Below are 10,050 nucleotides of genomic sequence, written 5' to 3'. Positions count from 1 at the left end.
ATGCAAGACTCACTACCCCTGGGCATAAATAAAGGTTGAAAAGTAGGCAAAATGGTTGGAGGCCTAACAACAAAGCCTGCATTCAAAATGGCCACTTACCTCCTAGCACATGGCCAGGGCCTGCCTGTACCAGCACTCAAAAGGGCCCCCACCCACATGGCCTGTCCCCATGAGCAATCCAAAAAATCGAAAAACACAGAAAAATCTGCACAATCCCCATGCCATCCATGCCCTCCATGATGTTTAAATTCAAGACACCCCACAGAAAGACTAGGCCCATGCACCACTCACTACCCCTGGTCAAGGCCCCAACAACAGGTCAAAAATCGAAAAACACAGAAAAATCAGCACAATCCCATTCCATCCATGCCCTCCATGATGTTTAAGTTCAAGACAGCCCACAGAAAGACTAGGCCCATGCTAGACTCAAATACCCCTGGTGAAAAGGCCACAAGTACAGGCCCAAAAAACGAAAATCACTGAAAAATCTGCACAATCCCATTCCATCCATGGCCTCCATGATGTTTAAATTCAAGACAACCCACAGAAAGACTAGGCCCATGCAAGACTCACTACCCCTGGGCATAAATAAAGGTTGAAAAGTAGGCAAAATGGTTGGAGGCCTAACAACAAAGCCTGCATTCAAAATGGCCACTTGCCTGCCAGCACATGGCCAGTGCCTGTAGCTGCACTCAAAATGGCCACCAGCCACATGGCCTGTCCCTCCCCATGAACACCCCCAAAAATCGAAAAGCACTGCAAAATCAGCACAATCCCATTCCATCCATGGCCTCCATGATGTTTAAATTCAAGACAACCCACAGAAAGACTAGGCCCATGCAAGACTCACTACCCCTGGGCATAAATAAAGGTTGAAAAGTAGGCAAAATGGTTGGAGGCCTAACAACAAAGCCTGCATTCAAAATGGCCACTTGCCTCCTAGCACATGGCCAGGGCCTGCCTGTACCAGCACTCAAAATGGCCCCCACCCACATGGCCTGTCCCCATGAGCAATCCAAAAAATCGAAAAACACAGAAAAATCAGCACAATCCCCATGCCATCCATGCCCTCCATGATGTTTAAATTCAAGACACCCCACAGAAAGACTAGGCCCATGCACCACTCACTACCCCTGGTCAAGGCCCCAACAACAGGTCAAAAATCGAAAAACACAGAAAAATCAGCACAATCCCATTCCATCCATGCCCTCCATGATGTTTAAGTTCAAGACAGCCCACAGAAAGACTAGGCCCATGCTAGACTCAAATACCCCTGGTGAAAAGGCCACAAGTACAGGCCCAAAAAACGAAAATCACTGAAAAATCAGCACAATCCCATTCCATCCGTGCCCTCCATGATGTTTAAATTCAAGACAACCTACAGAAAGACCAGGCCCATGCTAGACTCAAATACCCCTGGTGAAAAGGCCACAAGTACAGCCCCAAAAAACGAAAATCACTGAAAAATCAGCACAATCCCAATTCATCCATGGCCTCCATGATGTTTAAGTTCAAGACAACCCACAGAAAGACTCAGTCCACCCACCACTGAGTACCCCTGGGCAAAAGGCCCCAAAACAGCCCAAAAATCGAAAATTCCAAAATTTTTATTGCAGCAACTGTAATGCCCCAAACAAACTTACTTGTAAAATTTCTAATCCAACAGTGATCCAAAGAAAGTCAAAAAGGCCTCAAATCCAAATATCCAGCAGCATCCACAAAAAGTAATCCTTCCAGCTCCAGACCCAAATGAAAAGTGACCAGGAGATGGACAAAGCACTCGGAGGAGCCTGCTGAACAGGAACAGGAAGTTGAAGACTGTGGGGCACTTCCTTCCTCCCACCACCCTGCCCCCCTCCCCAAAATGGACTCCTCGCTAAAAAAGTGCAGGCAAATGTCAAACTAAGGAGTTATTCAGATAAAAATCATCATTTCTAGAAGGTTTATGCTGCTTGCTGGTGGATTTCTTGTGCAGAATTGCAAATTTATATTTTCGCTCGCCGCATCTCAAATCTCGCAATTGCGAAGTACCGCGAGACGTGATCTCGCCGTACTCGCGTTGACAAACTATCGCTGGCAAGCCGCGATGACGTAATCGCGCTCGCCAATTCCCGCGGGATCACACAGCAAGATCCAAAATGGCGCAGCACTCGCGAACTATCGAAAAAAAAAACTCGGCAAACGATGATAAACGCCGCGCGCCGCAAAAATTGTATCACCAACGCCGCGCGCCGCCAAAAAAATCCGCTGCGTGCGAATTTGCGTATTTTGTGGGAAATTCGCAAATCTCGCGGATTGCGAATTTCCCAAAAATCCGCAAAATCCGCGAGCGTAACGGATTTTCCGCCCATGCTTAGTTTCCACATCCTGGCGGGGGATTTTCGTCGGGAACCACTTTGTAGAAACCAACTATCGGCTCAGCATAATCCAGCGGTGGTAGAGAGGAAGATTGCAAAAGAGGTTACCCTGGGCCGGGTTGCGGGCCCATATGGGCACCCGCCAGTAACAAATTTCATCTGTTCCCCGTTAGGAGTGGTCCCTAAGAAAGACCCAGGGGAATTTAGGCTGATCCATAACTTGTCGGCTCCGAAGGGTCTTTCGGTGAACGATGCGATTGACTCGGGAGTTTGTTCGGAAGTCAGATATCGAGTCGGCGTTCCGGTTGCTCCCGGTACACCCACGGGATCAGCATCTGTTAGGCTTTGTGTTCCAAGGACGTTACTACATGGATAGATGTATGCCAATGGGTTGCTCCATCTCTTGTGCTTATTTTGAGAAATTCAGCTGTTTTTTGGGATGGGCATTCACCGAAGCCACGGGGCATAGACATGTTATGCATTACTTAGATGATTTTCTGTTCTTGGGGGCAGCCGGCGACACAAAATGTGCGCAGGCGTTACAGGATTTTTGCATCCTCATGAACTACTTCACTGGAGTTTCTGGGAATTGAACTCGATTCTGTGGAGGGATGTTTCCGTTTGCCAGTAGGGAAAGTAGCGAAATTCAGGACTTCCCTGGAACTGTGCCTTAGTAAGGAGAAAGTGACCCTGCATCAGTTTCAACAAGCAGTGGGTCAGCTTAACTTTGCCCTGAGAGTGATACCAATGGCCCGCCCCTTTTCCCGCTCTATTGCACAAGCTATGGTTGGTCTCAAGGAAGGACACCACCGCACGAGACTGTCTGCAGAGGTTCGCCAGGACATGCGCATCTGGTTGGCATTTCTGGCGGACTTCAACGGTCGAGTGGTATGGAACAAGCCACCAGCGTCCTCGGACGAGCTAGGTTTGTGGACTGACTCGGCGGGGAGCGTGGGATTTGGCGCCATCTTTGGTAATCGATGGTCGGCGCAAAAATGGCCGACGTGGTGGCACAGCAGCGGTCTCACAAATAACATTGGGTTCCTCGAGCTATTCCCTATTTTTGTGGCTCTGATGGCATGGCCGGACGAGTTCAGAGATCGCTCAGTGGTATTTTGGTCCGACAATATGACTGTTGTTGAATGTATAAATAATCAAGCAGCACGCTGCAAGTGGATATTGAGATTGTTGAAGGAAATTGTACTACTTTGCATGAGACTGAATGTGCAGTTCAGGGCGAAACATGTGCCGGGTGTACTGAATCATGCTGCTGATGCACTCTCTCGTTCACATATGCAGGCGTTCAGGGGTTATCTACCTTCTGTGGACCTAGCGGCGGCACCATTCCCCGAAGTACTCTGGCTACTCGGTGCCCCGGATTACAAGACCTCGTGGCAGCAAGCTTAGCCCCCAGGATGAGGCAGGCATACGAAGGAGCGTTTCGTTCCTATTGTGCATTTTTGGGTCCGGCAGGGGATCAGAAATGGGGTCAGGAGGATTGCTTCCTAAAGTTTCTGGTAGCATTACACAGGGAAGGACGATCAGTAGCAACGGCCAATAGGCACCGGGCGGCCATTTCATTCATGGCGCAGGTGCATGGTATCAAGGACCCGACATCTTCCTTTTTGGTAAAGAAAGCCCTTCGTGGCTGGCAACGCCTTGAGGGTGGTAGAGTAGATGAGAGGCGCCCGATTGGGTTAGAAAGGTTGTCCCTGCTTATGTCGATACTACCCACGACATGTTCCTCCCAATTCGAAGCAGTTCTGTTCCGGGCCGCTTTCGCATTAGCGTTCCACGGGGCTATGCGGGTGAGCGAACTGGTCGCAAAGAATAAGAAAGATGTGGAGGGAGGTCTGTGTCGGGATCACATCCTGATTAGGGGTGATTCGATGGTAGTCACAATAGCTAAGTCCAAGACTGACCAGAGAGCTATGGGAGACAGTGTTGTTGTCCAGCGCATGCGAGGGTCCCCCATGTGCCCGGTAAAGTGCATTGAGGAATATTTGGCGCTGAGGGCAGATACATGGAGTGGGAGTCTGCTGAGACACATCGATGCCACCCCACTGACGAGGTTTCAGTTTCAGAGGGTGCTAACATTGGCAATCGCAGCGGCGGGCTTGGACCCGTGCGATTTTGGGACCCACTCCTTCAGGATAGGGGCAGCTCCTGAGGCTACAGCCAGGGGTCAGAGTGCCGAAGAGGTGAAACTGTTAGGACGATGGTCCTCGAATTGTTTTAAAAGGTATGTGCGGTTGCACATGTTATGAAGTCAAGTTTCATGCACTCACGCTTCTTGTCTTCTGTTTGATTTACAGTTTCGCGAGCATGATATGCGGGGCGGAATTTGCAGTCGACCCGGCACCAGGGGACCAGCGGTCAGAGATCACCGGCTGAGGAGAGAGTGGTGTGGGTCGTGGGCCACTCATACGTGAGGCGGGCCGGGGACTTATTCAAAGCAGGTGACGCGACTCACGCAGCTGGGGAATACGGGTACAGAGTAACCTTCCACGGAAGGGGCGGGCTCTGTATTGACCAGTTTGAATCTTTTGTCGAGGAACTCTTAGGGTGGCAGAGGTCACCGCCATCTGTAATCATAGTACACCTGGGGGGCAATGACATGGTGACACTCGGTAGGCGAGTATTACTCGAGCGAGTTTTGTCTACTGTTAGCTGGCTGGCGAGAAGGATCCCGGGGTGCACGATTGCATAGTCCCACATGATTCCCAGGAAGGTGTGGCGGGGGGGCCTCTCGGTGTCAGCACTGACTCATTCAGTGAAGAAGGTCAACAACAAAATTGGTAGGTTGTTTCGCTCGGCGCAGTTGCACAGTATTCCGCATGGGTGTATTCGGGGGGATCACATGTATCTCGATGATGGGGTTTACTTGTCCTGGGAGGGGAATGTCTTACTCATAGGAGACTTCATAGCATGGCTAAGGGGTTAATGAATGCATGACCTTTAGGAGGAGTTTGTGGGGGGGCCGGATAGCCGGTCAACTATCCGGCCTGTGGCGGTAAGGTCATGATCGGTGAGCAGTAATTTCAAGGTCCCTAGAGGGGGGCGCCACCCACTATGGATGGGAGCGCCCGGGGGGAGGCGGCCATTGGCCCCTCCCACGGGGAGGCGGCGCCCACTAAGTATGGGTCGCCTAGGGGAAGACGGCCATAGGCCCCTTCCAGGGGAGGAGGCGGCTATATGCCCCTCCTACGAATTTCCCGGGGCCCGGATATCCGCGACGGCGGATGTGATAGACAGTGTGGGGTGGGAGGGGGAGTCCACGCTGCCTTCTTACAGACACCTCACACGGGTCCTCGGATGACCTTTAAGATGGCGTCGAGTTGAAATGGGGGGCCCCCAACAAGACAAGGGAAATTGGAGTTGGCACAGAGGGTACAGTCCTCTGCGCGGCCGCCACTCACACCGTGAGGGCGAGAGTTTTGGTAGTAGGTATCTGACACCGGTTGCGACCTTGCCGTTGGCCCGTAATGCTAGGATGTACAATTTTAATTTAGAAAGTATGCGTTTGCAGGATGTTAGACTCGGGTAGGAAAACCTTTGTATTAGAGATTTGTTAAGGTTAGCCAATGAACATGTCTTCATCGAAATGTAATAAATGAAAATTGTACATGATATGAAACTTTTATTTAAATGTTTTAATTTTGTTTCATATTTTAATAAATACGGCCGGGAGGGTAACTCCCTCCCGCCTTCCAAAAGTTCAGAACTGCGTCCGTCTTCCCATCCTTGGGGATTGTGTTGGGAGGGGGTGACAGGCATCCTGGCCATATGGAAAGGGGCGACCACTCGGTCCCCCCGAACGTATGGTTGGGGGCCCGGATCCTCCCGGGAAACCATTTTGGGCGGGGGCGTGTCACGGCTGGTATGCCCGAAGCGGCGTAGCCGGGGCGCGCCTTTTTCCCGCCCAAGAGGGGTTGTCCTAGACACCTACACCGATGGCCACGCCCAGTAGGCATACCAGCGGAGGGTTCACGCCCTCCCGAAGAGGAATAAAGAGAGCGGGAATCCGAAGAAGCATCCTCTTGTTCCTGTGCTTGGAAGCTGCACCCACTCGTTGCACGTGAGCCCTCAACGGAACAAGGAGCAATTTTGACCCACCCACCAGCCCCTTATGGCAATGTTAGTTCTGCAATAAAGTATTTTTTCTCTGATAACATCTTCTTCCCTCTGTTTAGCGGTATATGAAGGTCTAGTTTAATGATATGATTAATGTCTGAAGGTACTGTTTTCTTGTTGTATAGACAAATATTGCAAATAAACAGGATGATCTTTCCTCCCTTAGTAGGTAATCAAATGTCATATTTATTTCTTGGTCGGGCGGTAAGGTCATGATCGGTGAGCAGTAATTTCAAGGTCCCTAGAGGGGGGCGCCACCCACTATGGATGGGAGCGCCCGGGGGGAGGCGGCCATTGGCCCCTCCCACTGGGAGGCGGCACCCACTAAGTATGGGTCACCTAGGGGAAGACGGCCATAGGCCCCTTCCAGGGGAGGAGGCGGCTATATGCCCCTCCTACGAATTTCCCGGGGCCCGGATATCCGCGACGGCGGATGTGATAGACAGTGTGGGGTGGGAGGGGGAGTCCACGCTGCCTTCTTACAGACACCTCACACGGGTCCTCGGACGACCTTTAAGATGGCGTCGAGTTATAATGGGGGGCCCCCAACAAGACAAGGGAAATTGGAGTTGGCACAGAAGGTACAGTCCTCTGCGCGGCCGCCACTCACACCGTGAGGGCGAGAGTTTTGGTAGTAGGGATCTGACACCGGTTGCGACCTTGCCGTTGGCCCGTAATGCTAGGATGTACAATTTTTATTTAGAAAGTATACATTTGCAGGATGTTAGACTCGGCTAGGAAAACCTTTGTATTAGAGATTTGTTAAGGTTAGCCAATGAACATGTCTTCATCGAAATGTAATAAATGAAAATTGTACATGATATGAAACTTTTATTTTAATGTTTTAATTTTGTTTCATATTTTAATAAATACGGCCGGGAGGGTAACTCCCTCCCGCCTTCCAAAAGTTCAGAACTGCGTCCGTCTTCCCATCCTTGGGGATTGTGTTGGGAGGGGGTGACAGGCATCCCGGCCATATTGACACTCTCATAATCAGTGGAAGGTTATAAGTCAACAAACCAGAAAAATATTAGAGCAGAAATGTTTCAGGGGTGGGACAAAGAAAGGAATTCAGAAAAAAAAAGTATGTTGCAGGTAACGGAGATAGACAAGATAACCTTCCAATCAAGAGCACAAGGCTAACTCCAAAGCCCATTCTATGTACATTGTGTTGTAGACACTGGATCTATGACGGACATCTAAACCTTGTAGAGCATAAAAGAAGCTGAGCACAAATAATGCCTCAATTTACTTTCAGGTAATCTTCATTAGAATTACTCGACCTCGACTCAGTCCTTATTTACCTAATCCCAGGACTGGAAATAAAACACAACATGCTACTAAACCACACCCGCCTTCAACTGGAAACTACAAGAGAGTGTAGCCCTTCCTCAGTACTTCCTGTAGTATCAAGCCTCTCATCAAAAGGCCATTACCACAGGGAGGGAGGTTGGGCACGAATGACTATGTCAAGGATGAGTAGGACCAAGAGTAATGGATATAACTGATAAGTATTAGGGGAATTACCACTACATCCTTCATCCTTGACCCAGTCCTTAACCTTGAGGCAAGCCAAAGCAGTGTATAGGTCTTTTGATAAATAACACCCAGGAGATCTAGACATGATGCAACTCCTAGTGATTTAATGTCATGAATCTCGTGAACAATAAATAGCGAATAAATACAAATAATCCATCAAGTTAGTACTGATTGCAATTAAAGCACCAGAGCCAAAATTTAGGTGTTCATGCAAAAGCTCATGCAGCCTGTATTACTGCACAAATGTGTGTTCCAAAGCCCAAGGTCCAGCCATACAATACTCCCCCAAAGCAACATCTTTAGGTTTAGCCCAAGAAGCGGCTACACTTCTCATGGAATGGCCCTGCAGCCCAGAAGGTTTTGGAAGATTAGAGCTGGTATACGTCAAGGAAATAGTCTGTCTCATCCAGCGACCCAACGTGACCTTGGATGTTTTCTTACCCTTCAACCAAGAAAGGAAAAAACATGGTCCTCGATGCAAAAAGGGAGTATAATGAGAAATGATGGGGCAAGCTGCTAGAATCAATTGCAGATAAGAACTTGAGACAATTTTGGAAATTGATAAAATCAGCATCGCCTCCCCCAGATGGAGACATGATTTGCGTAGTAAGTGAGGTAGCCTGGGACAAATCCATTAGGGAACTATATGAAGCCAGATTAACTTTAGGAGCTAGAGTGTCCCCAGGTTGGCAGGAAATTTCAGATGAATTTAAACTAAATTCTACAGAAGACCTGGTTGAAGGAATAATCAAGAAGCTGAATCTAACCAGGGCTGCAGGGCCGGATAATCTCCCAGCGATAATTCTTAAGTCCCAAACAAAATGGTGGGCAAAGTTCTTTTCCCACCTCTTTCAATTAATATTAACAGAGGGGAAAGTGCCATTAAACTGGAAGGGTGAAATAATTAGACCTATCCACAAAAAGGGTAGCCCCGGTGACCCGCAAAATTATAGACTGATAAACCTTCTTGATATAGGGGAAAAGGTCTTCTCAAAATTGATCTTAAATAGACTAAATGACTGGGTTGAGGAGAACTCAATAATACCTATTGAACAGGGAGGATTCAGAGAGGGACATTCAACGATAGATCACTGCTTCGCACTATGGGCAATGGCAAGGAAGTCGACGGAGCAGAATGGAAAACTCTGTTGCTGCTTCATGGATTTCCGAGCCGCATTTGACTCTGTGGATAGGGACTGTCTCTGGGAAATATTAATAAAGAAAAATATCCCGCAAGACCTGCTGACTGTATTAAAGAATTGCACCGGGACAACTGGGCTCAAGTGATTAAGGATACTGAGGGGTCATTGACGCCAAAAATTCCTATCGAAAATGGATTGAGAAAAGGCTGCGTTCTGGCCCCCCAGCTATTCTCCATATTTTTATCAGAATTACCAGAATGTCTTGAAGTGAAGGGTAGTGCCAGCTCAAGAATGAATGGCAAAAAGGTGCCGTGTCTGTTATACGCAGATGATCTCGTAATTGTGGATCAAACAGAAATTGGCCTTCAAAGGAAATTGAACTCTTTTAATGAATATTAAAAAAAGTTATTTTTAAAGGTAAATCTAGACAAGACGAAAATCCTGTGTTTTGGGAAAAAAGTGATCAAGTTTAATTGGTTTTTAGTGGATCTTAAATTAGAAACTGTAAATGAATGCCGATATCTAGGTGACAAACACACCTTGAAGCCCAAAAAGCGAAGGCCCAAACCTCAATTGCTGGTCTAAAAATGTTCAACCAGGACTATGGGGATAAATCTCATCGACCAATATTAAAAGCTTTCAATGCAATAATCCCACCACAAGTACTCTATGGAGCAGAAATCCTTTATCTGAGAGGTAATGAGTCTGGGACCTAGAGGAAGGAAAATGCTTGAACAATCTCGTATCCCTCCCCCCCATCAGCAAAGGTGCAAGCCATAAGAACAGAGATGGGGACAACAGCTTGGGGGGGTTCACGCACAAGGTGCAGTAATTAGATTTTGGAAACGCGCTGAAAAACGACCAAAAAGTTGCACATT

Source organism: Lissotriton vulgaris, unplaced genomic scaffold (genome assembly GCF_964263255.1).
Source record: "Lissotriton vulgaris unplaced genomic scaffold, aLisVul1.2 SCAFFOLD_1957, whole genome shotgun sequence".
Lineage (NCBI taxonomy): Eukaryota > Metazoa > Chordata > Amphibia > Caudata > Salamandridae > Lissotriton > Lissotriton vulgaris.
The sequence above is the reverse complement of the archived record's forward strand: the minus strand, read 5'-3'. Positions refer to the sequence as shown.